This window comes from Wasmannia auropunctata, unplaced genomic scaffold (assembly GCF_000956235.1).
Source record: "Wasmannia auropunctata unplaced genomic scaffold, wasmannia.A_1.0 LD335047.1, whole genome shotgun sequence".
Classification (NCBI taxonomy): Eukaryota; Metazoa; Arthropoda; class Insecta; order Hymenoptera; family Formicidae; genus Wasmannia; species Wasmannia auropunctata.
The window spans coordinates 906,921-933,893 of record NW_012027843.1 but is presented as its reverse complement, the minus strand read 5'-3'; the positions used below and the strand labels follow the sequence as shown (position 1 = coordinate 933,893).

Below are 26,973 nucleotides of genomic sequence, written 5' to 3'. Positions count from 1 at the left end.
AGATTATTGTCCCGGGAGAAGTGTGCGGTACGCGGATTATGTAAAATTAACGGAGCTGTACCTCTCGCACTTTTTTTTCCGTATAGACGTGTAGATCACAAATTTTAATTTCTCAATAATTACTTCGGTTATTTATAGTACACGCGCTATCTCGCGGGACAAATTTCCGTTATTTCGACCGCGATCTTCTCTGGGAGCGAATTACACAACGATGTTTCGTAACCGCCGAAGAGAAACCACGCGTTGACGCATCGTCGAAACCCCGCAACATTCCACGTGACACCTCGCTCGAATGTTGCTCGAATGTTCATGAGAATTATTGCAGAATGTGATGGCTTGGTTCCTGAACTATGTGTGCCGTGCGCGGTGACGACGCGATACGACGCGACGCGACGCGACGCGAGAAAGGATGCGAGAGATTGTTCGCCGAGAGAGGAGGGAGAGGTCTTCTTCGTCGCCATTGGGAAAGTATGCCGTCGAAAGGTCAGGCGTTTAACTCGCCATGGAGGCACACGCGCGCGAGTTTATTGCCGCTTCCTCCTTCCTCTACGCTTCTTCTCGTCCCGGACCAATGTCGATCCGCAATTATTACATTAGCGCGTAGTGAAGAAAATTGCGGAACGTGTTTCTCAGTACAATGCAATTAATTAACTGCGACGATCGTATATAAAAGACTTGTTATTTAAACACATAAAGAAGCTCGATGCTAAATATACTGAAAGAATTTATTGACACGGTCTGAGCCGTTCCTGTTGCCGCGAACAATCGGAATTATACACCATTGTCTCGGTACTACATGGTACATATACCATGAATCAAAACGATTTCATGCTTCTTTTAACACGACTAAAGCATCTTCATGTCCGCTTATTCTTCTGTTCCTTCCGTTTTCTTTTCCCTCGTGCACCTTCGGTAGATTTGAATTTTAGTAGGACGCGAACACACGATTCCTCCCCTTGTCGGCAATAAAATAGTTCTCTCTTCTTTCAAGATGTCGACTTGCGCATGATGGAGTCCGCGGATTATTTACTTCAGCCGCAGAGACACAAAAGGTTACACCGACGAGACAAAAGTAAATCCTTTCCTCTCTGTCTTTCTCGCTTTCTCTTTTTTTGCCTTGAAAAGAGCATTTTGTTTCCTCTCCGTACTGGGCTTTATGCTTGATCTTTAGAATCCCAATGCACCATTTTACCTGCGGGCTAATATCTCTCGTCGAATTATTCTAATGGAATATTACAGTCACGATGTAACTTCGCATTTACATGTAAAAGTGTATGAACATTTCAGAGCTACGTCAACCGAAACAGAATTAAATCACAAGAATATCCCTTCCCTCCCTCTCCCTCTCCGTCGGTTTCCACGTTTCAATCTCGTGCTTTATTTAAAATTATAAATTCGGCTTTCAAATTGTATTTTCTTGCAGATACCCTTGCGAAGGAATTACTGACAAGCGAGTTTAACGATGGGGGGAGGGGGGAAACGCGGAGCTGGAATTGAAACCGCTCGACAAAATATTAAATTTCTATTCTATCCTGCGTTAAAGTTATTCTTCCGCGAAATCAAACTCTACTTGGTATCGACATCCTTTTATAAATGTTCGTACGTCGTCGACACACAGCGGAATTACTTGGAATATCGCGAGCCCATTCGCGGATTCTGGCCGATCGCCAAGGTCGATCGTGCGCGAGTGGATTTACACCGGAAGCATTGGAAGTCCTTAACGGACTCTTCCCTCTAATCCCCCATCGTAGGAGGAAGATTCGGTAAAGTGCTTACTATCGGTTCCCGACGAGGAACTGCGGAATTTATCGTCTAACATCACACGAGATGAATTCGTCAGTCTTTTTCATAAAATTATAGAATCGATAATACACAAATTATATATACAATAAGGGATCTTATATATACAGGGTGGGTATTAAGTGATGTAAAAGATTTAAGGAGTTCTCACACAAATTCAAGAAGATAACTTTATAAGACCGTATGTTTGAAATGGCTTAGTTTCAAAAACACAGGATGTCGAAGTTGAAAGAAAAATTTCGCTTTTTTCCCCAAAATTTCAAAAATCACTCGAATTATTTTGATGAAGCTTTGTGTATGTTTCAAGTTTCATCAAAATAATCCGAATGGTTTTCGAAATTTTTGGAAAAAACGAAGTTTTTCTTTCAACGATTGAAGAAAAAATTTCGTTTTTTCCAAAAATTTCGAAAATAACTTGAGTTATTTTAGTATAAGGTATTTTATATATTTTCTTATTTTTCGACAAAAGCATTAAAATATTATATTTCTCGGTATTTTAAATTCTTGTATTTTTATTACAATCCAATTTCGCGTTTGTTTTCATCATATACAATTGCACATTAAAATGTACATTGTGACATTTTCTTAAGAAAGGGTATTATGTAAAAACCGAGCTCGATACTCGACGCAGGACAACGAAGCTTTTATTGCGGCACGCAGGATCGTGCAATTATCTCTTGCGGTTAACGACTCATCGCGGCACCTTTCGATTTCGCAGTCGCGCAAGTCGCTTAACTTAATTTCCTGCAGTTCGCCCGCAGTCAACGAAATTAGACTAATCGTCCTCGCAATTTGTCGCTCTGTCGCGTGCGATTAGCCAATCGGCCGTCTCCGCCAGTCACGGATTTTCGTGATTTTCTGTACATTTCTCCCTGGAGCACCGCAGCTGTCTTTCAGTCATAGTCGTAACGACAACCGCGAAACCGCAACGGAGCAGATTTTTTCGTGTGCGCAATGTAATTCCACGCGTAAATTCGTAAGCTCGATAATTTCCATGCACATATATGCCTTATAGCCGCACACCGTTTGCTTCCGATTAACGATTAAAACGGGAAATACCCATAATAAGGTAAATATCATGATTAGCTACTGATATCGCCTGACGCTGTTGTGTGTTATCGCGGTAGAATTCCATTTAATCCACCTTGGATTACGATTTCACATTGCATTTATCTGTGATGATTGTTCCTCCTCCTGGTTGCGAGAGAAACGAGATAACGACTGTCATATCCTACGATAAAATACGGTCTCGTATAAAATACCAATGTCATATACTATTCTCTCCCTCTGCAATCTTAATTACAAATCTATGAAAAATCGAAAGTTTGTATATGCGTGGGAAAGTGCTTGTATTGTGTTTCATCGCTTTAGTGTTAAATACGCGAGTTTAAAAAGATCGTTCGGTTAATCTCATGCATGACACTATACGAACGTTTCTGTTTAAAAAAAAACGGATACTTACGTTAGATGTATATAAAGATAATCCTTACCGTTTTACGCCCCTTCGTTCACGTCCGTGTACTCTCGGTGGAATTTATCGCCCCGGTCCCTTCCTCGCTTTATCATCCCCTCCTCGCCGGCAACTTTTCGAAGATAAAAGCAAAGTTTTGCGGGTCTCCGGACGACTCGAGTTTCCGCTCAGTGTCGTCTGCCACGCACACGCATAAATCCGCGATCTACATTGCGGTCTTGCGCAGAATTTATTCCGAAAGATATTCGCAGAAAGAGAGAAAGAGAGAGAGAGAGAGGAGGGGGGGAGAGAGAGAAACGCGAAAGAGCATTTCCGTGGCCAAGGGCAATTTCCTTCTTTTTTATCGTGCGAACACGGTGAGCAGTCGGTATTTTTTTTACGGCGGAGTTGTTTCGCATGTCGGATTACGTCACGCTTCGCGTGGAGCATATCTTCCGGTACATGATAGGCGTAATCCGATCTCACATTTTTTTCACCTTTTAATAAGAATTTTTGTGCAAATATAATCCAGACTTCCGTTCTCACGATAGAGTCACTAATCAGACAACGATCTACAGAACGCGCAGTCTCCCTGCGCGTACGTTTCCTTTCTTGTTAAAAAGTAGTGAATTTTAGATCGACTGTATCGAGGCCGGCCCGATCCGTTCGTTCACGGAATCTCACGGGGCGGAAATTACGCCGGCCGGGGAAAAAGCACGGAAATTGCGACAAACAAGACGCGTCTTGTTTTACATTTCCAGCGCATGCAGTCAAATGATGAACAACCTCTGCGTAACTCGCGCCGCCACGGGCGAGAGCGTCCCCTTTTCTTCTCGCCTTCCGCGCCGCCATCGTAATATCCCCATAATTCATACGGGAAGAAAGAGTAAAGAGATTACGTTGTCCAGCAGGAGCCGTGGCAGCTTTCTTCCGTAAAGCTACAATGCCCCGCTGCAAGTTGTAGGTGCATCCGCAGCCAATTACAGTCTTAGACGCACTGTCTTGAAAATACCGTCCTGTCATCGCCAAAAATTACGATTCCTGACTTCATTTCTTCGTAACTACATCAGTGTGAAATAAATTTTTATTATTTTTAAATCGTAAAGATAAATAAAATTTCAAAGAAACTATTCAGAGAAACGAATGAATACCTCTCATTGTATAAACTATATATAAGGAAGGGATTAATAACAACATTATAAATTTAATGAAAGACTAGCACTTTCTAAAGCTCGAATCTCCTTTCTGCTGAATCTCTTCCGGGGTATTCATCCGTTCGCTACATCGTCTGGTTTGCCATCGCAATCGCAAACTGTATTCCTATAAAACGATACATGACAAATTGACCATTGCATCATGATTTCAAAAGCAATTGTTTCCGGCTTCTTCAATCAGCGAGACAATGCAAGTAGCTCTTCTCTTACACAATGTAATATCTCGATTTCTAAAATTTGTGAATTATTCGAGTGATCGGCATTCTGTAGATTGCATCCGGCTTCTCTCATTCGAACACCACAATAGCGGCATTGCGCAAAGATTGCAAAGCAAATCGTTTTATTTAAATTCATGTTAATTTTCTTACGCAATGCAAATTTCTTCGGTACTGAAACTATAATAACTAATAATTTTAATGAACGGTTGTTAGATTAACATCTCACTATCTATTTTGTGTATAAGAAAAAAATTCAGTATGACAGTCTAAAAGGATATTTATTATTATAAATATTGTGCTGCAAACATATAATTTTGAGCAGTGATGTAAATGTGCATTTACGATATCTTTTAGACGGAAGCTGTCGTTTAATTGTTATATATCTATGTAACTTTCGACCGTAATATTGTGCTGTGGTAATTTGACGTTGATTAAGACAAAGTATCGAGGCGAATGTCTTGTATTTCCTTCGTGTCTCTTCCGATGACAAAGCTAGTTTCGTGCATCAAAGGGTGCATTAGTTCGTAGCACTGTAGATCAGGGAATGAGATGCACCCTGAGCGTCGCTGATTTTCATTTCGCGTGTTTGCCAGCCGTGGAGGTTTCACGAAGGTCCTTTACCTCGCTCTGCGCAATCCCTTAAGTGTGACGTTCTTAATTGCTGATGCGATAAAAACAGACATAGGTATCTTTCTATCTCAGTCTATTTTTTTCTACAAATAAGCTGTTATTTTCTTCAATTATATCTAGATATCAAAACCGTGTCGACGGACAAAAAAGAAGATATAAATTGCGACAATAATTCTTTGCTTTCACGTTTTTAATATAAATTCATTTTCCAGTTTGTGTGACATAATAACGTCTACATACATTATATAAATTTAACAAATATCGAAGATAAAGTATCTCGGTACTTTGTAAACAATATCATAGTCACGTTTATCGTCGTATCTCGGACTGCAAAATTGCACGCAAGTAATGTCATAATACTCCCAGTTAACGAATTACGTATCTCTTTTAGTCCGCAACAAAATACGCCGGCGTAGCTCGAAAAAAACGCCGCTATCAAGAGGTGGAACACGATAAGCGGGCTTGCTCATTAAATCGTACAAAGAGCGTTGACAAAGCCGCCGCGAGAACGACGAGTCGGTCCTCAAAGACGAGCACTTCCTCTTTGCAACTATAACCGCGTCGTGTTACCAAATGCACGACAGGATTCTGCAACGTAGGAAACACTGCTAGATAATTTCGTACACGCTACTCAATTTTTTATCCACTCCTCTTTCCGCTTTCCAAAAGCCATTTAAACAGTCCACTGTACATGCACGTCATGGTATTTTTCTAGTCGGTATAAAACAGTACTGTACAAGCGCACTGCAATTTCTAAAAAATTAAGTCAGGAGTGGTCCGATTCCTAAAAATTATATTTAATGAAAATGTTAAGCTTTAAAAATATCTCTTGAAATTTTTTACCCAACTTTTTTTTATATCAATGCTTTCCGACCAACGTTTCACGAAATTGTAATGTTCCGTGAGCATCACGAGATATTTCACGATATTTTCGTTGAGAAAGATACATTTTCACATTTTTAATTGTGGAAACAAAAAAATTGTAACAAAAATTTTAATTATTTATTAATAACTTGAATAGAATGAGATATACATTTATTTTGTGACTTTATTTGAGATACTCGGTTTTTCTAAATAGATATTTATTTTATTAATATCCGGGAGATGTTCTTCGCTCGCAAAAAAAAAAACTTGAAAACGCTGCTTTTGAACGGAGGAATGAAGTCTTCTTTGAAATATGTCGACATTTGGTGGAAATGCCTCGGAACGTTCATTCGCGAGGAAAAATCTCGTCTGTAGAAAATGGCGTTCTCGGTCACGGCAATGCGCTCTCGGAAACGCGGGCAACGTCTTAATTAACTCGCTTCATTGGCGAATTCTACGGACATCCTCTTCTTTTCTTCAACCTTCGTTCCTCCGTGCCCTTATAAATCCCTCTTACATCCCGGGCATTCTTCACGGCCTGTATTCCGCGACCGAAAAACCTTACACCGGTGAATCCGTCCAGCTTTCGGTTCGGCCGTTAAATCCATTAGCCGTTGCTGTCGGCGGAATGAAAAAGAGGTGGCGAGATCATAGTGGATGGTGGTAAAATCGAGGAATCACACGCGCATCACGTACAGAACCGAAAGAAACTTCGTTATGAGAAAACTTGTCGTCTCGCGGCGATCTCTGGTTGGGTCAGGGGTTTTCCATTTGGAAAGTCCGTGGGATTTTATCCATCGTTCTACCCCTTATGTCCTCCGCTACCTTTATTCGTCGTTTGCACCTTCTCGTCTTATCCTTTTGTAAGGGACTTCTCAACTACTCGAATCTTGTTTCGTTGAAATTTCCATTGATCGGCTCTCCGATCGTCGCAAATGGCATTATTGGCGTAGAAGTGGTCAGGCAAGTTGGCGACATGGAAACTTGCAAAGAAAATAAAACTAGAAAGCTGCTCATTTTATTTTTTTACTGCGTATTTCCGATTTACAGCGAAAGGACATTTTTTTTTAGTATCATTATTTGGAATTCTCTTTTATGAATGACGATATTTTATGGAAAGGACAATAAAGAGATAAATGGCTTTTCGTCTTTTTTCCCCAATAAAGAGAGATACACATTTCATTTTTTATTTATTGTCAGGTATTTTTTCTTGCGTTGTTTACGTTGTTTGGTACCGTTCAAATAGCATATTATAAATTTACATGAGCTGGGTGACCATATAGCGTATTATAAAGCTGTTGACTCAGCGTCCAGTCATAATGTTGACTGTTCATCAGATGGAATTACATCCAAACGGATCGCTTCAATTTGGTCGAAGCGATTACACAAGCGGCGAACTTGCGCTAGTTAGCGAATTTTGGAAAATAATATTTGGATAGGAACGTTCCCCGTTCACACGAAATGCGGTGCACCCACGCATATCGGATGAAGGAAGTTATTGAAATTTCGTGAATGTTTCGTTACTGGGGTTTCCCCCTCAAGCACAGTTACGAAAAATTGACAGTGTTCCCTCATTCTCTTGTTTCAAAGCGCCATTATAAATGCAGGATATAAATTAGCAGATATATATAATTCAGTGGGGAAAGAGAAATCGCTCGAGTATGTGATGTGTCGGAAGTTATCGTTCCGACGAACTCAAAATTAACTAAAATGAAGAAGTTAATTTAGCCGCAGTATTATTATTTATTAATATTACTTTACACTTAATACTGTTGCGCGATATAACGAAACGGTAGGTCGAAAGTATATAATTGCATTAATCTATTATTCTTCATTACTTCTTTCATTGTCTCATTTTGTCCGTAACGCTGAAAATTTCCCTCTTAGGATGCACTTACGTGAATTCTCAGGTGTTAAATGCGCTATTTCTCTCATGCGCGAGACAGGAGATCAGTTCTGAGGAAGTAGCTAGAGATGGGCGACAATATCCTTGAAAATTGCTGCAAGTAGGTACGTGTAAGGGCTGCTTCGTGTAATAAGAAACTTTACGGAAATGAGCATCAATTTGCTGCTATTAAATTTCGTAAGAGAGCCAAGATTCCTCATTTACTTCGTTACATCTTTCAACTCGTTACCGTGAACGCGCATCATCTCCTGCCTGCGATTAATGTCAGCGTGATGTCGACTTAATCTCATCCGATCAGGAATAAAATACAAGATTTTTGATAACATATTTACACTATTATCCGAAATATATTTTTAAAAACGTAATGTACGTATAATGTGTGAGACTATAATCCAATTATGCGAATTAAAGTCTTAGTAAAATGAATAGATATTAATGAATAATATACACATATATATATAACTTATAAATCAATATAATACAGTTATAAGTTTTATCCATTTATTTAATTAAATATGAACAATGACATTAATGGGCTGTGTGAAGTTAGCACCTCAACATTAAAATTTCATACTTCTGATTAGAGTTCCCGCTCCATTTTGGGGGAAAAAAAAAACAAAAAACGGAGAGTTCCCTTAGTTTATAACAAGAACTCTGCTTAATAACAATTTTTAATTTAAATTAAAAAAATAGAGTGCTTAATTTCTTATCAAAATTCATGGTCGAATAATTAAATCAAGTCAAATAGTTATTTCTGAGCGGCTTATTGGAATAAAATAATTATTTTAATCAACTAGATCATATTTTTTTCGAACACCTTTCCTTTTTTGCTGGCTCCGACGTTTAAAAGATTAATAAATCTCACACGTTGTTGTTTTACCAAAAAGGATCCTGGTGTCTTGACACTTTTTAACGGCAGTTTCGCTCGTTATATTCTTTTCAAACTATCCGAAGTCTCGGAACACCATTGTGCACCTAAGTGTTTGTAATGACCACGGTTAAGATTGTTCGGGCTTTTCTTTTCAAACCAAGCATTCAGACTTGCTTGGCGTCCCTTTCAAGGCGCGGTTGGCAGGAGGTTAATTTCGCGTGGCAAAGTGGCGGGACAAGTTGTAGATTGCATCGTTCGTGTCGCGGGAGCGCCGATTGCGTAGGGGGGGGGGGTGCGAGTTTCTTAGCGTTTAAGAAGAAAAGGGACGAGTTGTGCGAGGAAAGCGGTGGTAAACGAAATCGCAGGGAGACATTGTTTGTTGGAAATTCTCACACCTTGCCCGAATTCAGCCGTCCAACTCTGCACAACGTTCCACGAGCTTGCAACTGCTCTCAACCTCTCTATTCGTGTTTGCGCAAGTCGGTCCCCCTCGAGAGTGCGTAAGGCGAACCGTTCCATTTTACACGGTCTACGTACTTTCATTCTTCCGTTAATCCACTTACGGAAATTGACTTGCTGTAATCTCGCCGTAATCCAAAAAAGAACGCTTTGTTCCAGTTTTGTTACAATCCGAGTCTGTTTACGGCAATTAATTAAAATGCTAAAATGGTCCCGGGTATAACTGGATTTTAAGGTATCTCCTGAAAAGCAATTAAAAATTTTAAAACCGAAGAGGCTGTCATTTTTTACAACTAGTAAAACGTTCGAAAATAAGAATACTTTTTATTTCCTTGTGTACGGTAATTTGCTGTCGCTTGTTTACTTTGCCCCGACGAGAGGATCCTTTAATGAACACTCTTGCAGCGCAGACCATCACCCGCATAATCATGGCCATTGATCGCGGCCGACGTGCTCCGGCTACGGCAGCCTAGAAAGGATCATGTCCTTGGCATAAGGGCGCGCCATGAAAAACGACATACCTGTCACAACCCCCGCTTACTTTAATCGATGGAGTTAGCGGCGTGTTGCCGGTAACGCGCGTACAAAAGCGGCCTTTCCGGTATGCGACGGCGATCAAACTGCCTCGATGGAGCTCCGATCGAAAAGAGAAAGACAGAGGGAACGGGAAGGAGAGAGAGAGAGAAAGCGAGGGAACTGGAAGGAGAGTATTGAGTAGAAAGAAAACGATAAAACGGAGCGTGAAAGAACAGGTCCGGGTTGGCGGCGGATATAGGCCTTACAACGGCGTGGAAAATAGAGCGGAAATAGAGCCGGAAAAGTTTCATGGAGGTGGAATTTCTTCGGGAGCACAATGCTGAATTTACACTGTCGCGTGAAAAAGGTGGAACGAAGACGTTTCATTCGTTAGTTTTGACCCGTGGCGTTTACTCAACGTCCGTCCGACTCCTTTGTATCCTGAAGGATCCCGGGGTATCCTTTACCCCGGACACGAATGCAGGCTCTCTTTTTCTCGAGGGAGAAGCTGTGCATAGTTTTTCAACTGGTTCGATTTATTTTAACGAGAAACCGATGCACACACGCGCAGCAGCAAGAAAACAAATGAGATTGTTATAGTTAGACTGATTTTTTGAGAATGAAAAGTCTAGCTGTGAAAAATAAAATAAAACCGTTTTTCTACAGAATAAATGCATTTTTTTCAACTTTTTGTCAGATCTCATATTCTTAACGATATTTGAAGATTGCAAGCTTGTATGCGATTTCTTTTAATATATAATATATTGCATAAAACAAAAACTGTAATGGCCAATAAATTATTCTCCGGCATATAATATTTCTGCGCCTGATTTTTGACGCTTATATTATACAGAATAGACATCATTAATAATTCTTTCTCTAATTCCGACAATACTATCATATGCGATATCTTATCCGGCATGTACTTTTCGACATATAATATTATTACATCGGATTTTTAATACTATATTACACAAAATAGACATCATCAATAATTCTTTCTTTAACCCCGACATTAATATCAAATGTGATATTAATCACCGGTGCATAAACGGTATCCGATTGTCGAATTACCAGCATTGTTTGCTCAGCGCGAACTGTAACCACTCACAGTCGAGCCATAAACCGTCGACAGTTGACAATTGCAGTGAAACGCGTCAAATATAACGCCTCGACTTTTCCGATTTTGCTCTATTGCTGTCGAACACAAACTGTCCGATAGGAAAATATTTTCTCTGTACACATTCATACAATCGTTGCTATGTTGTGTGTGTGTGTTTTGCATGCGTGTGTACGTGTCCATAACGCGACAAACGCGAGAACGATCTTTGTCGTCTCGAAGGCGCAGCGTGCACGTCGTGCAAAAACATTTCTCTCCTCGGTTTGCTGGCGGGCATGTACGTGCAGAAGATCTCGGCACTGCGGAGGTTACCGTTACAAAACGTTGAGGCTATTAAGCCATCAGCGACGGGATTTTATCCTGGTTTCTACGACCGCGCCGACGGCGGCGACGACGACAACGACGACGACGACGACGACGACGACGATGACGACGACATTACCGTTCTTTCTACCGCCGTTGACGTTCTGCTTAGACGACTGTAACTACTGCGCTTTGGCTCTCTCGTCTCCCTGATACTGTCACAGATGATTTATGACGTCGTCTTTACTCAACATCGGAGTTACTATCAACAGGTATACGAAAGTATGATGGAATCAACTTATTGATCTTGATAATGTCAGTTTATGTCGTTCGATACTCGTGGAGCGATAATTTCACCGGAGTCGGCAATGGTATCTGATGTTTACATAAGACGCGACATGTGTGTAGGTAATGTTTCGATAAGAGAACATGTTAGGCGAAGCATAGAGATAAAAATTAAAATTTACAAAATATCGGTCCGGTAAATAAACAACGTACGCGCGTGAGGATCAGAATTCATATTATTTTTATAAATAATAAATTGGATAATTTAGTCTATCGGAAAAACTCGTGTTATTTAAAATAAAATTGTAAATGTGCGTGAAGCTCTCTGGCATACTTGTAATTTTGTTTGTTTATGTACAGTCTACTACTGATATATCGCTGTCTCCTGACGCTACGTGTTCGTATGCGTTGTCGACGACGTGTGCGCCATTGCTCTTCTCTCCTCTCTATTCTTTATCTTTTTCTCTGACGATATTATCTGTTATTCAAAGAAGCTCAGAAGGATTTGTGCTGCTGACGGGGAAACATTTGAATTTTTGTCCATGTATAATCTCTGACATTTCTCTTCTTCGCCTTTTTCTCTGCCTGATCTCTCTAGCCTTGCTTCTTCTGTCTGCAACGTGTGTTTCGGGCGGTTATCTATAAACCATGTTAAACCAGCATTGGTTTTTCCGTTAACGTTGTCCTCGCTGATGTGCGTAATTATTCAACGCGCGCTACCGAATTTTTCGAGAATTTTTTCTTAGGCGATCGTAGAAATGCTCTAATTTGCGTTTCTTTATTTCATCGCGCTCTTTCGATGCAGCGAGGATATTGAAAATTTAATGAAACTTCAGGGACATTCGAGAAACAGCTGGTCGCTGCTATTTTCCAATGTCATGAAGATTTCAGAAGAGCCTTTTAAAAAGTGCAATTTTTGTAATATGTCGAATTTTCTACGACAATCCCTTAAGGAACGAAGGTTTACCTCTTCTTCTCGATGATGAAAGAGATGCACTTCTGTTTCGCGGGGAGTTATTGTCTTGCAAGCCGACGCAAGCTGCATTTCCCATGGTGCCATTGTCCGTCCGAGCGTGGATTATTACTACTGTTTCCTTCAGCGAAACCTGTAATAGCCTGGAAGCGAGCTTACGAGACGCTGAGTCACGAAACGTTTGTATCGAAGATTGCTCGCGAGATCTTAATGGATGGATTTTCTTAGCGGATTTCCGAACGGTATTCTCGGGAGGAGGTTTTCCGCCCCGTAAGTCAGAATAGAAAGAAAATAAGATTATTCACGTTAATCGATATGTGCTATCGATTTATGCTCCAGCTTTCGCGCCCGAATTATAGCCTCTCCGGTGAGGACCCCGTTGCGGCAGACAGAGTTCCGCCATCGTTTCGGCATTATCGCAAGCCGTTAACAACGGCGATCCTCGTATTCCGCCTGCCGTTACCGTCAGACCGCCTTTATCTCGGCGACAATTACTCATTGTTCGAGGTGACCTAGCAGGATACATTCAAAGTTTCGTTCCACCGCGCCCTTCCGTCTCGCCGTCTCCGGCCTTTGTCCCCCAACGACGGCGTGTATTGTGTACTCGGCTGGCCACGCGTTGACCAGCGCCACTTACAGCACCGAAAGAACGACGCGCGCGCGCGCGTGCGAGCGAGCATATCGATACGGCGCGAAAGAGTCATCGCATTTGTCGCATTGCGGAAACTTTCGCGGCCAATCGCGACGTGAGCCGCGTGAGAAATTATCCTGAGATGTAGGGAACGAGAGCCTGGCACACGACCGTCAAACGGAAGTCGATCCTCTCGCGAGATCGGAAACTTGGTAACGAGCCCGCTCTCACGACCGAGCATGGTTTCACTCTTGACGAGGGAATCCTTCCGTAATTATCAATTCCGCGGCGGTTCATTCGGATCCGCGTCACGAGACGTGTCGAATTTTGATGAACTCATTAAAGCATATTCCAGTATCTTTTGTTCTTCCTTGTTTTATCTTTTATTTTTTTTATTTTTCGCATAATTATTATTTCGTATAATATTGCAGTCTGTTGGATAAGGAGGAAGAAGGAATAGAGCAGCGATTGCATATTTACGCATATTTTTCTTAATGTTAGTAAGTTATGGCACATTGTCCCGTATGTATACCGCCATGCGTTTCTCCAACCAAGAAAGCGTCCCGGCGCAATATATCTGGTCGCTTGCACTTGTGTGCATGTACCATTATTTATTGTATAATTCGTTGTTGTCATGGTTAGTGTCCTCAAGTTAATGTACGACACGGTATACTGCATCGCGAGATATTTGGCGAACAGAGGACTGGTTTCCTCAGTTTATTCGTATCCTAAGTTGGTTAAATTACTTAGCCGCATAATAGCTAGCTTTCGTGGTTCGGTGACGTTTATCTTGTTATTTAGTATTCCGTTTTTTCTTTTCCGTGCACATTTATTGTTGCTCGCTCGTACAGCTAAATATTTACTATGGAATTTTGGTTTATAAAGGTGTATAACGAATACATAATAACAATAGCCATACACTCTGCTTAATTAATAATACATTTTGTTGGAAATTTTACTTTGTGAATCTTTAATTAATTATTTTCAAAGCTTCTTATCTGACTATATAATCCATTTCCTTAATTAATTTATGCGCGCAACAGGCAAGAGAATTTACCGGATAACAAAGCGCTAATTATAAGCTTAATATTTGTTTGTCCTGCTTTTGCGTAAACCACAATAAACATATCGTTTTGAGTTACTGTTCGCATATTATTGATCGAGGAAAAATACACAACGGCGATAATAATGCGAAGTAAACAGTTCGCTGTCAACGCATAGGAGGAGATTCTCGTTCAATCTTTTAGTTTGCATGCAACTTCAAAATATTAATTCAATCAACGAGATTGAATCTGCAGGGCCTCGCTCGTGCCGCGAGGGAAAACTTTTTTTTTACAAGTACGTGCGCCAACTGCCCCCGATTCTCCTTCGCTTCCAACTTTACGTAACGCGTTATCAATTACACACACCATCGTTTGCATAATGACACTACTAACCGGAGCACTCGCGCGCCAAACAACACGCTTCCTTCAACTCTCTTTCGTTCTACCTTACTCGTTCCGCGAGCCAGTTAAATTACTTAGCCGCACAATAGCCGAGCTCGTCGGCGCTTTGATGACGTTCGCCTGTGTAATCTCAATCCCGTGATGTGGTGGGTGCGCGCGTGTCCTGAGACAATGGGGCCGTAGTCTAAAGTCTAGACGGTCGCGTATCCGGATACTATGCAGGTGTATTCAGGTGCATTGCCGTTGCTGCTCGGCGCGGGTATACGCGCACACAAACACACGGTATAGAAACATGTGCACGCGCGCGATATCATATGCCCGTCGTTAGGCCGCGTTTGCACGCCTAAACTACCCCCTTTGTGCCTCGTAGGCGCGACAGGGGAACGTGCATGGAAAAAGATTTTGCGAGAGGAAACCGAGCGCGCGGTATCCCTGAACCGTGCTGGAAACTCGCGTGCGGAATGGATCCGTTTCTTTCCGCGTCTTTTCATGCGCAACGACGCTATTGCCCATCGTGCGAGTTGCCCGGTTATATTATTAACAACGAAAATAGACTTGTCACGCTCGCCAACTATATATATACCCCGACGGCTCCGACTGTCCACCGTAAAATTAATCTAACCCGCTGTTAACCCGAAGCGGTTTCAATTTCTCTCCTGTCCCTCGGCGAAAGGTAAACGTTTGCAAAGGCAACACGGCGATTACTTCGAGCCGCCGCGTGGGACTTGGAATAATATCTTTATATACATATAAATTTATTAAATGTCTGTTGATATTTTCTACAGGTACACAGAGATATTAATCAATAGGCTCGGCTAATAGGTGGTATTTAAGGAAATCGCTGCGCCAAATCTGCTGCAATTGTCTCACGAAAAATCTTGTTTCCGTGTTTACCAAGCGCTAACGATCAAATTCTCATTTGCTTGAAAAATAAAAGTCACTTCTCTCCTCCGACGTCTTTCAGAACTCCTGATACCTTTCCGCTTTCTCCGTACTCTTCAGATCTATGTTTCCAATTAACGCCTGACGTTGTGGACGGCGGCTTTTAGGTGGTCGAGGCCACGTTCCGTTTTCCTCTCACGGAGTTGCTCGGCAAATTACTTTTTAAGTGTCTCGCCGACATTACCGGACGCCAATGTCGCTTAATGACTGTTCGATTCGTTAGCATGTCCGTGAAACTACCGGGAAGGTCGTAAAGCGTCTGGGAGACTTGACAGAGAGAGGGTTGCTCTATAAAGCGTCTGGGAGAAACCTTAGGGGAATATTATATGCCTCTGGATATCGAGGACTCTAACTATACCGGGCGACACGGCAATCACTACCTTTCTTACTATGAAATTATTTACATGGAATTAAAGATGAATTTTCTCTCTCTGAATATAAATGTCATTAATAATTTATTAAAAAATGAATATGACAAATTTATAAATTTTGAAGCGAACTGTAACACGAATGTTAACTGCAGCAGGTTTGCTCAATTTTAAGCATTTATTACAGAAATAATCCACTTTTATGCTTTACTTCTCTAGACTTTAATTAATTCTGCGTGATTGCGCGTCGGGGGTAAAGACTAAAGGGGAAGGTCGTCTTAGCAGTCATAAGCAGACTCTGCTAATCCTCTTAAATGTGAAGGATGGCACCATCTTACCCCTCGAGACGACGTCTTCAAACGCGCTGACTCGTCGGTGATAAAAAAAAAAATGCTCTTGGTCGGTCGTCTGGGCCCCGTTGCTAGCGCATTGACTCGTCGAATACTCATTCAATTACGCTGTAAAAGCAATTATCGCGCCCCATTAGTCAATATATACAGCGTGAGAAAATGAAAAATGTCGTCTTCAAAACGCCGAGTTGGTCGAGTTTGCTTACGCGAGTCAATGTCGCGTCGGTCGATACGAACTGCGGCTTAATTGCGGATGCTGGAGTTCATTGCATCGCCGAAAGCGAAAGCAACCGCTTTTAGTGAGCGTGGGACGGCTATATGATAATGCCAGCGATGCATTCCCTACGATAACATGCCGCGCGGTACAGTGGCGCTCGTAGTTTAAAAGCATGTACGCGTGATCACGAATGTGTGCCACGGTGCCTATATCATTGTGAAAGTCCGGACTTCTCGGATAGGTGTTTTTCGTCGTCTGCGGTACAAGGTCGTCCGGTAGAGAACAGACTTTCAGAGAGAGGCCAAGTTCATTAAACGTTACGAGACGGAATTGATCGACAAACATATTTGTTATTTCACGCGCATAAACGCCTCTTTTACGACTAGTATATGTTGTGTAAAATGAATCTGTTGTAAAATCTAATTTACATTGTTTTTATAAAAATTACAGATTAACACAATATTAGTTTAAGAATTCTATATATAAAAAGAAAAATGAGAGAGCGGTCAATTTCGAGTAATCATTAATTCAAGTATTATATATCTATATTATATTTAAGTATTATCTTTTCTTGTTTGAAACAAATAACAATAATATATTTTCTCTTTTTAAAAGCTATTTTATATCGAATAGAAGAATACATTTAATTTATTACCGAGAAATATATTTTTATCTGCAATAAGAGGTTAATCGATATGCAAATCATGTGAATTAAAAGTTAACCAAAACTATTAAAGTTAATTTAATCTCGAGTTCAATTTCGAATGTAAATCAATGTCATCTATATTTAAATATCTTTTTATGTAAAGAAATTGAAAATGTGATTTTTTTTTAGTATTCTAATTAAATTTGATTTTCAAAAATAATGGAGCTAAAACTAGTGCTTTGATCGAATAAAACAAATTTTATTTTAATTTTGATTAAATGAATCTAGATTTTATCAGATTTTTTACTAAAATTTTATATAGAATTAATGGAATTAATTCGTAATGAAATAGATAAGATCTGAAAAATTACATTGCTCATTATGAGACTATTATGGTTCAATGATAGTTATATATTACGATGTATATATTAAATGTCTTTAATATTTTAATTGATAATATAAATGTCAAATATTATTGGATATTTTTTTTCGAAAGCGCTGCGTTGGTCTGCAATCTGCGATAGAATGCTAATTATTGGTCCAAAATACAATAATCATTGACTTTTAGTGGTTTTCCGCAAGCATTCTAGTTATTTCATATTTTATTGCCACTGATGCATGTATGAAGTGGAAAATTGCAATCGTGATAGAACGATATTACACATTAATAGTACATAAATTACAGAATATTGGTTTTGTAATTGCCATTCATAATAGCATATAAATTACAAAGTATTGATTTTATTAATTGGATATATATGTATAATATATGTACATAAAAAAGATGTTATATTTTAGATATTATTTTATTACTTATTTTATATATATATATATATATATATATATATATATATAATTAAATGCACTAAAATATAATATCTTTTTCTTAAAAAAAGGAAAAGAAATTATGCACGAAAGGAGGATCATCATCGGTCTATCGCGTTAGATCGGTACTGTCTGATAGCGACGGAAAGTCAAACAGCGAGCGATACGGAGATTCGAAAGTTCCAGTTGGCGGCTCCGGCGCGCCGTGCCGCGCGAAAAAAGACATTCGCCGACTTTCGCCGCGTAATCCCACCGTTATTCATAGCCGCGGCGGCATTATCCAAGTTCCTAAGTAGGATTACTGGAAGGGGTGCTAACCCTCCCCCTATCCCGTGAGAGAATCGTAGAAAAAGCTCCAAAGGGAAACTTCTTAACTGCGTGATCCTACCTGGCGGCGGTGCAAAGCGCCTTCTTTCGCTCCCGAGTCCTTCCATTCTTGTTCCTCGCTCGTCGCGTCCTTCTCGCAGAGAATGGAGATATCCGTGAAACGTCACGGCGCATTGTAATATCCGCGGGGATCTCTCGCGTGCCATCTCTGCATTCTCTGCTGCTGGGCCATCTCATCAGCCGAAGCGGAAATGAGAGGGATCGCGTGGGCGGGTGGCGTTGTCGCGCGGATGGTGGGACAGCAATGCGACTAGCGGCGGCTGCAATCTCGCTCTGGCGAAGAGATCAGAAGAATTAGCCTGCTTCGTGCTACGACGCGAATGGAGACGTCGAGTGACTTCGCCGCGAGTAAAATGAGAGCGAGCCGTCGTGTCGCGGTCGAGATGAGAGGCGTTGCGGCCGCGCACACGTGTGCTTTCGTCATCTTATCATCTCGCATGCGTCCTCCGCAACTTTTACTTCTTTTCGTTTTATCGTCATTTAATCGCGTGCGCTTTCGCACGATCACGCGCGATTCCGTATTAAAAGCGTAAAACGTATATCGGCCGCTATTACTGACCGCGGAACAATTAAAACCATTCGACTGACGCACGTCGGTCGTTATTTAACCGCTCGCTCGCGTTACATCGCCATAAAAATATCACGTCCGGCACGGAAGAGAGTCGCGAATTGCGTGCGGCGCAGTTTCGTATTGCCGCTCGACGATACGGTCTAATCGCGTGGCGGATGTTCGTCAAAAGTGCCGGGCGACTATACGCGCGTAACGACGCGAATATTTTGCGACCATCGCGGTATGTGAGAGACGTATGACATGGCTCCGAACTAACCTGCCGCAGACTTGACGTATTGTTTGTCACGCGTGCGGCAAGCCCGTTGACGTTAACGCGTTACTATTAATGTAGAGAGTAATTAGAACAGTTTGTCGAACCGCGGTGTAACTTCGCGGTCGTATTTTACGACGGAAGTGTCGCGCGGATGTCGTAAATGTCGCTAACGTGGCGCGACTAATAAACATAATGCACCAGTGCTATTCGATGTAACGTGTAAGTTGTTTATCGTGATAGAATATGTCGTACCGTTCGTATAAGATGCAATAGAATTGATTAATTAACGTAGCTCGTAGTTTACAATTGATTATGAACTTGTAAATCGTTATGAGACGTTATCTCGTCGCCGATTGGGACTTGCCAGCGTGAACTCGATCATATTTTACAAAGTCGCACGGGGAATTAGCTGTATAGAAAAAAAAATGTGCAATGTTCTGCGATGCTCATTGATAAACGAAAAAATATTGCGCCGAGAGGCAGGAACATGTTGCTTATTAGCCGTTTTCGTGACGATCTTTGCTGCGATATTATGGTCAAGCAAATTGATTGCGTTAACGGTAAAAACCTGGTCTTGGTACATCTGGCAACTCTTATTAAACGTCATTTAGTATTACCAGCCGTGTAATTAACAACAGTGTAGGATGAATGACAGAGTAATTTGAAGAACGATTAATTTATATGACCGGAGCTCCATTCGACTTACAATTAGTCTTTTGTGTTTGATACAAATTACCTTTATTATCCGGATAGCATCTGGCTTCGAATCGTCCCTATTAGCGAAATGTAATCAGAGTTCGAATAAGATCAACGTCTGACGTGCAATTATTTATGTATTTCTTCTCAAATGTATATATGACGAGAGTCATGTGTAAATATCTATTGTTTATACAAGACAAATGATTGTCGACGTATTTATTTGTATCGAATTGCGCGTGCGGTAATGCAGGAGGGGAGCAATCTGTGTGGCTCCACGCTGTATTGCCATTATAATACCTCATTACGCGCGTTCTCGCGTATTAAGACGCCGTCGCCGAGCTCGCGCAAAGTCGTGAACGGCTGCAAGAAGGTCGCGATCTAGATCTTGACTTTTGCTAAACCAGTTTGCGAGGCCACGGAGCCGCTTGCTGCAAACACGCTCGAGGCTACTGACCCTTCGTGCTCGCAAACGCGCCACGAGACCTCGCGCTACGGCGCGCTGCACCTACAAGAGATGGTGGAGTCTCGACTTTCCGACCGACAGGAACCATCTTTTTTCCCCTGGATTCTTTCTTTTATTAAAAGGGAAAAGGAAAAAAAACTGGAGAAAAGAGCACGCGGTGGAAAGCCGCATACGATATTGCAAAAGGCTTTAACATGCAAATATCAAATATTAAATCTTGTTATATATCAGTGTGTCACATTATTAACTTAAATTCGACAAAATAATTGACGACAGAAGTTAAAATAGAAATGTGCATATTTTTATATATTTTTAGCATATTCATTACACGGATAAATCTGTCAAATCAGATAATAAGATATTTTTTTAACTTCTTTCGTGCATATTATTTGTTCCTTGTTATTTCTGCGCGATTAATGCAACTGAGATATCGTAGAAAGTCTGTTTACCATGCGCGCACAAATTTGGCTTCATCATCAAGCGTTCTAAATGGGGAGCTTCACGTGGGGACATGTCGCTAGATTAAGTAATGCGTGTCTCGTTGCTGCACGGCCGGTATTGACTGAATTGACAGTCTTCCGCTTGCATGCGTGCGGTCCGTCGGTGCGCATCACTCGAGAGAGAGCAAGAGAGAAAGAGGAAGAGAGAGAGAGAGGCTCGGAAAATGAGTGTGTTACAATGGCGTCGATAACGGAGATGTCATGTGTCCGAACAAACTGACGTTAGTTGACCCTAGAAAAATTTCAAGTACGCAACGCACGATCCGTTACTTTGGACGGACGTCCTCATTGATTGAAATAGATGAATTGTCATATACACGCACGCTGGCAACCAACTGGTTCATTGATAATATGTCTACATTAAATACGCCGATTTTGTACACGCTTCGCGATCGTTGTTACATGTCACATTGTGCGTATTAGAGTTAATTTATCTATGTACAACATTGATAATATGGCTCGATATTATCGATACAATTATTGGAAATTTCTTCGGCTGAAATATACGCCGTAATTTTCATCTAGAATTCTCAACGGAATAATATACTTGTTTTTTTTTAATTTTTGTTTTAATATTTGAAAACGGCCAAAGATTCCGGCTTACGAATATTTCTGTTACGGGGGACTGAATAATCTCGATATCACTATAGACCCGGACGAGCACAGCTTCAATGTAGCTGTTACGACCCAAGTGTGCTTCGACGTTGTGGCAATCGACGGAACTTCGCCTCCGTCCTGCTCCCGCGTGCTCACCGAACCTCAGACTCTCAGGCCGATGACTATTAAATCCTTTTTTAGAACGCCAGGGTCCTGGCAAGTCGTGGGATTGGATGCTCCCACGGAGAGAGAACGGTATGCGATTAGAAGGCATTTTGACATCGTGTGTTTCTCATTCTTGTATCTTGACAAGAGAGTTGCTATTACCCCTCGCTTCAGGATGAGGGTCATGCGGTTAGGTCGACCTTTCTTGCCTCTTTCTCTTCTCCTCCTCCTCCTCTTTCTTCTTCTTCTTCTTCTTCTTCTTCTTCTCCATCTTCTCTTTCCTCTCTTCTTCATTCCCACTCTATTATCTACCAAAAGCGGCATAGGTTAGACATAAAAGTTTCGTTCTCAATCTCACGAACCGTTCTCGCAGTCGTGTGGATGTTGAAGAACGGATGAGGAGGCGAGGAGGTGAAGAGAATATGGGCAAACGGACGGTAGAAGGGTATGCGAGAATCGAGCACGGAACTCTGTGCGCAAACACAACGATTGTATTACATCGAACGTTCCATTTCAACGAGCCATCAGGCATGCATACGAAACCCTTTTAACTTTATACAGCGTACGTTCTTTTTCGATCGCGACGATCGTTTCCACAAAGTTTTATCAAAGTCAGTGGTTTTTCGAAAATAATTGCTGATCATCGACAAAGTTGATAATTTGAGAATAATGAAATGACACTTGACGGTTCGAGAATACAAAATTCTTTAATAATATATTGATTTTGGTAATAATATATTGATTCTGTAATAATTTGTGCGTGCAAGCAATGTTTGGAATAATCCATATACAGTCATTAATTTACGAATAAACTGCGAATTTTATGCGATGGCAATTTCATCACATCATTGCAGTCCCATCATTGGTTAATCGACATTTCCGGCGGTCGATTTACATACGAGGAGCCCAGAATTCATTACAGTAGCATATTCAAATAGGAACACATAGTTAACATACTCTACCTCATAAAATATTAAGTTTGCGTGATTAATATTCGTAGTTTGCTACTGTCATAGTTATATATCATTGCATTTTGAGCGCAGAATCATTTATTATGGTACATATATTTAAGCAACTGCCATTTATCTTCCAATTTTCATGAACTTTATTTTACATACATTAGTTTCAATTTTTTTAAAGGAATCCGTTACTTTTTAAAAATATAATAAAAATAATATTATATTGCTTAATATTTTATACAATTTGTTATAATTATTTACATTAGTATTGAAGTAATCGAGAACGCCGATTACACAAAACATGAATTTATTCATTTACATTATACATGGAAAAGAATACGAATGTTTAATTAAAATGTATCGCAAGCTGCTCACTCATGTCGGGCGACATTTGGCGCCAGATTGTGTGCCAAGAATTTGTTAATTCGACTGGGTTGGCAAGAATTCGTTAATTGGAATGTCCCAGCTTGCTTCCTAATAAAATTAGATTGGAGGATCCTCGGTTCCTTTCGGTGGAGCAAAGATGCGCTCCTTATTACGGTGCAGCATCTGGCATCGTCATTTATTGTACTTTCGTTCGATATTGCAGCTGATAGCTTTAGGAATTTAAATGCTAAAGTGTCAGATTTTTCATGCGGAATGGTTAAACACACATCTATTTTTATCTATTTTTATATCAATGCTTTAACTATATTACATGCGAAATAAATTAATCTATCGCAATTTTTAATTTGCTACCGAAGATTAAAACTTGAAAAATTAAAATAAAACCAAATGGTAAATAAATATATTATTTGAATTTGGATTATAAATTGAAACGAAATTAATTTATGACTTAATTTCGAAGCAATTGTATTCGTAATAAATAGCTATAGTGCTATAGTATTATAAAATAACGTTTTCGATTATTCTTGTTTACAGATTGGAGGAAATTGACGTTCTATGGAAATGCAACCAATGTACGTAATTGCGAGGTAAGCATTGATTTTCGGACATACACATAAATCGTATAGTTAGGGATCAAACGTCCAGGTCGTTTATAAGTAGCATATCTATCTATATAGAGGAACCCACCAGTGATCGATACTAATTGATATTTTCGCGAAATGTCGCCTTGCAAACAGCTTTAATGAGTAATCGGTCGGATGGACGGTCGGTGTTATTAGAACGGAATGCGACGTATCGATCCCTGAATGTACGCTCGAATCCGTGCATTTCCGTTCGGTCTGCGAATTCTCGTGGCATGCCTTCGACATGTGGAGCGTGAAGATGCCAGCGGCATCACGCAAGCACGCGGTCCGCAGCGATCGAAATTAGCTGACCATCGTGTTTAGGGCGACTAAACGTCTTATGAGATATTTGGTTGTATACACTTTTCGTTTTATGTATCATTTATAATTTCATAATTTCGATATGATATATTTGCAATAAGAGAAAAAGGCGATAAATGCTTGATCCATTGCACAAATGCGTGATCCATTTGTAATAGTATCGCAATAAATGCTTTGCAATTTCATGAAATCACGATAAACGAAATTTCAATTCGATTTTTAAATTCTAAGTAAGAGTTATTATATATAGATTTTCGCTACTTCATCCGATTAATATAATATAATATATAATATAATATTACCAGGATAATTTTTATATTCGAAAATAAAAATAGATATGTGTAAGCTAATAGTTGTACGATAATAAACCAATATCGGTGCAGATATTCGAAACATGGAAATATCGGTAAATAGCAAATATTGGCAAACTAACAGAATCACCATAATTGCAACTAATTGAATATATGCCAAACTCTTTGATAAATATTTAACTTTTTTTTTATCGTGCAAGATCTTAGCATAGTTTTAATAATTTTAAAATTAATTTCTCAATCAATCCGTATTACGGTTTATAATGAGACTATTTGTAAGAAAAACTCGGGTATTTTTTATATATGTAAATCTTTCGTTTCCTTAAACCTTTTAACTAGGATAGTGAAGGAATTTTTTTTGTGAAGAATGTATTTATACAATTATGCATTAACACAAATCGATACGAAAAACAGAGTTATTTAATTAATGAAAATCCCAATAGCATAGACATATAATAATTACATCTTAATAATAATTACATTATAAGATATGTTTTACCGAATCCATTTTATATTGATGTAATTATATATATATACATCTTTGAATTTCATTAAACGAATATTACGAGCGCTTTAAATATGCATTATATTGAACTTTAAGTAAGATAATTACATGACCGAAATAGATTTTTGAACGTTGTACCTTCCACATTATATTGAGACTGACGTTTTCCAATCGATAAATTTTAATTGACTTAAAATAATTATAACTATTGTAACTGCCGTTGCAATATTCATTTTGCGTTTTTGGAATATTGTCTGGTTTACCGCGATTTTGTTATCGTGTAACAGAATTTCCTATACATTTATCTATTTATTTATTGACTTCGCGAAAAATGTCCACTTGAACTCACCAGAGCAAATTCATATATTGAACAAATGGCCCTTTTTTCCGATAAACAGTCCATACAAATCAATCTCTCGCAATGTCAAAATATTCTGTGTATGCATGACAAAACATACGTATGTGTATTTATTTTTAACCACGCGATTGTCAATATTTGATTAATTCTTATTGCAACCTTATATTACGTGGCATATTTATTTTTTCACAATTGTAACCCACTTTTAAAAAAAACTATGCATTATTATTGATTTAAATTTTGAATTTTATACACGCGTTTGCAGAAATTAAATTTAAAAAATGACAGCCGTGATGCTGAAACTGACAAGTTTCTCTGCATATAGAAATAAGGTGTTATATTTAACTCATTTCAGTAATTTTCAGAAGAAGTTGTTTCGGTTAAATGTTACTCTCTCGCCTATTCGTTTATTCGTGCTTGTATTTTATGATGCTATGCTCGTATCGAGTTTGCGATTTAACTTCAAGGTATTCTATACTACTGGCAACTTTGTGATAGGCCACTAGTAATGAAGCGTCTGGCGTATATAATCAATATAAATTGAAACCACATCAGAGCAACAATACAAAAAGTTTTTTATTTGTAGTTTTAAAAAAATTACGTAACGAAAAAATAACGATGCAGAGAAAATAAAAAGAAAATGAAAGATGAAAGCATATTTATTATAGTGATGAGCATGCGTTGAGAGAGTGATATTTTTTCTGAATTTTATGAGAGCGACTCCAATTTTATTTGCAAATTTTTTCAACGGCAAATAACCATCATTAAAAGTGCCCTTGCTCAAAATGCAAATTGTGACGAAAGCACTGACATTTATTTATAATGCGTATTCTTTTAATAGATGTAGCAATAAAAGGCGCCATTTGGACTCGCCATTTGAAATGTCGTGCGACGGAATGGGCGATATAAATTTCTCCACTTGAAAATTCTCGAAAATAATAACGCAACGCGTACGCGAGCGATGAAGCTGGCGGAAGCGTAAACGACACGAAACGTTTTCTCCGAAAGAAGAGCGGGGTTGCGATAGAAGTCGACGAATTCGGCAATTATCGCGGTTCGCTGCGCGTGGAAATCAGAAACAGATGCAAAGTAGGCAATTAACGGCGCGGCGCGGCGGGGAGATTGCACCAGGAAAATCGCGCCCGCGCGTGATTGGCTCTCGAACGGTAAACGATCTCTGCCTCGGTCCTTCTTGCCGCGCGCGCGTTGGGCATTCGGGTAAATTGCATTTCGATCGACCCAGTTTTTATTTCAATTTGTCGTGAATTTATGTGCGAATTATCGGAGAAAGAACAGGGGTGTGGAATCGAGGCACAGAGAGAGAAAGAGATGGTGGCTGGTAAGGAAGGAGAGTGAGAGAGAAAGAGAGACGGAGTGAGAATCAGAAGAGAGGTGCGGGATGGTGGCGCGATTTACTCGCGTCGTTTCTCGGCACCCTCTCGCTAACTACGATTCAATTTGCATTTCATCCAATAAATCGCGCCTCTCGTCGCGCCTTTCCCAACACACACGGCTACGTGTTTTCCCGGGAATTCTTTATCTCTTTACCTAACGACGGCGAATGTCGCGCAAACTCGCCTAATATGACTTTGGTCTCTCTGATAATAAACATTCTTCTCACATTCTCTCTCTCTCTCTCTCTCTCTCTCTCTCTCTCTCTCTCTCTCTCCCTTTCCTCTTTCTTCTCCGATGTCTAGAAATGATGAAATTATTTTTTGTTTATGGATAACTATAAGGGTGCTCGACAACATGTTCGTTTACGATAAGAAACACGAGATTTCTTGACGCACACATACATACCACACACGCACACGTTCATACAAGAGCATGTATATTTTATT

The 26,973-nt window shown here is 40.0% G+C and overlaps 1 protein-coding gene across 5 annotated transcripts in view; it reads left to right on the top strand.

Moving 5' to 3' along the window:
- The window catches only part of LOC105457802 (putative polypeptide N-acetylgalactosaminyltransferase 9), a 195,341-nt gene that overhangs the window by 72,957 nt on the left and 95,411 nt on the right, over positions 1 to 26,973 (top strand). For 3 of the 5 annotated variants that reach the window (XM_011702683.1, XM_011702679.1, XM_011702680.1), the window contains one exon: positions 23,549 to 23,601. The gene's annotated coding sequence lies outside the window, so the exon portion shown is untranslated. The remainder of the gene's footprint in view (positions 1 to 23,548; positions 23,602 to 26,973) is intronic. The other 2 variants (XM_011702681.1, XM_011702682.1) reach the window with 1 other exon arrangement.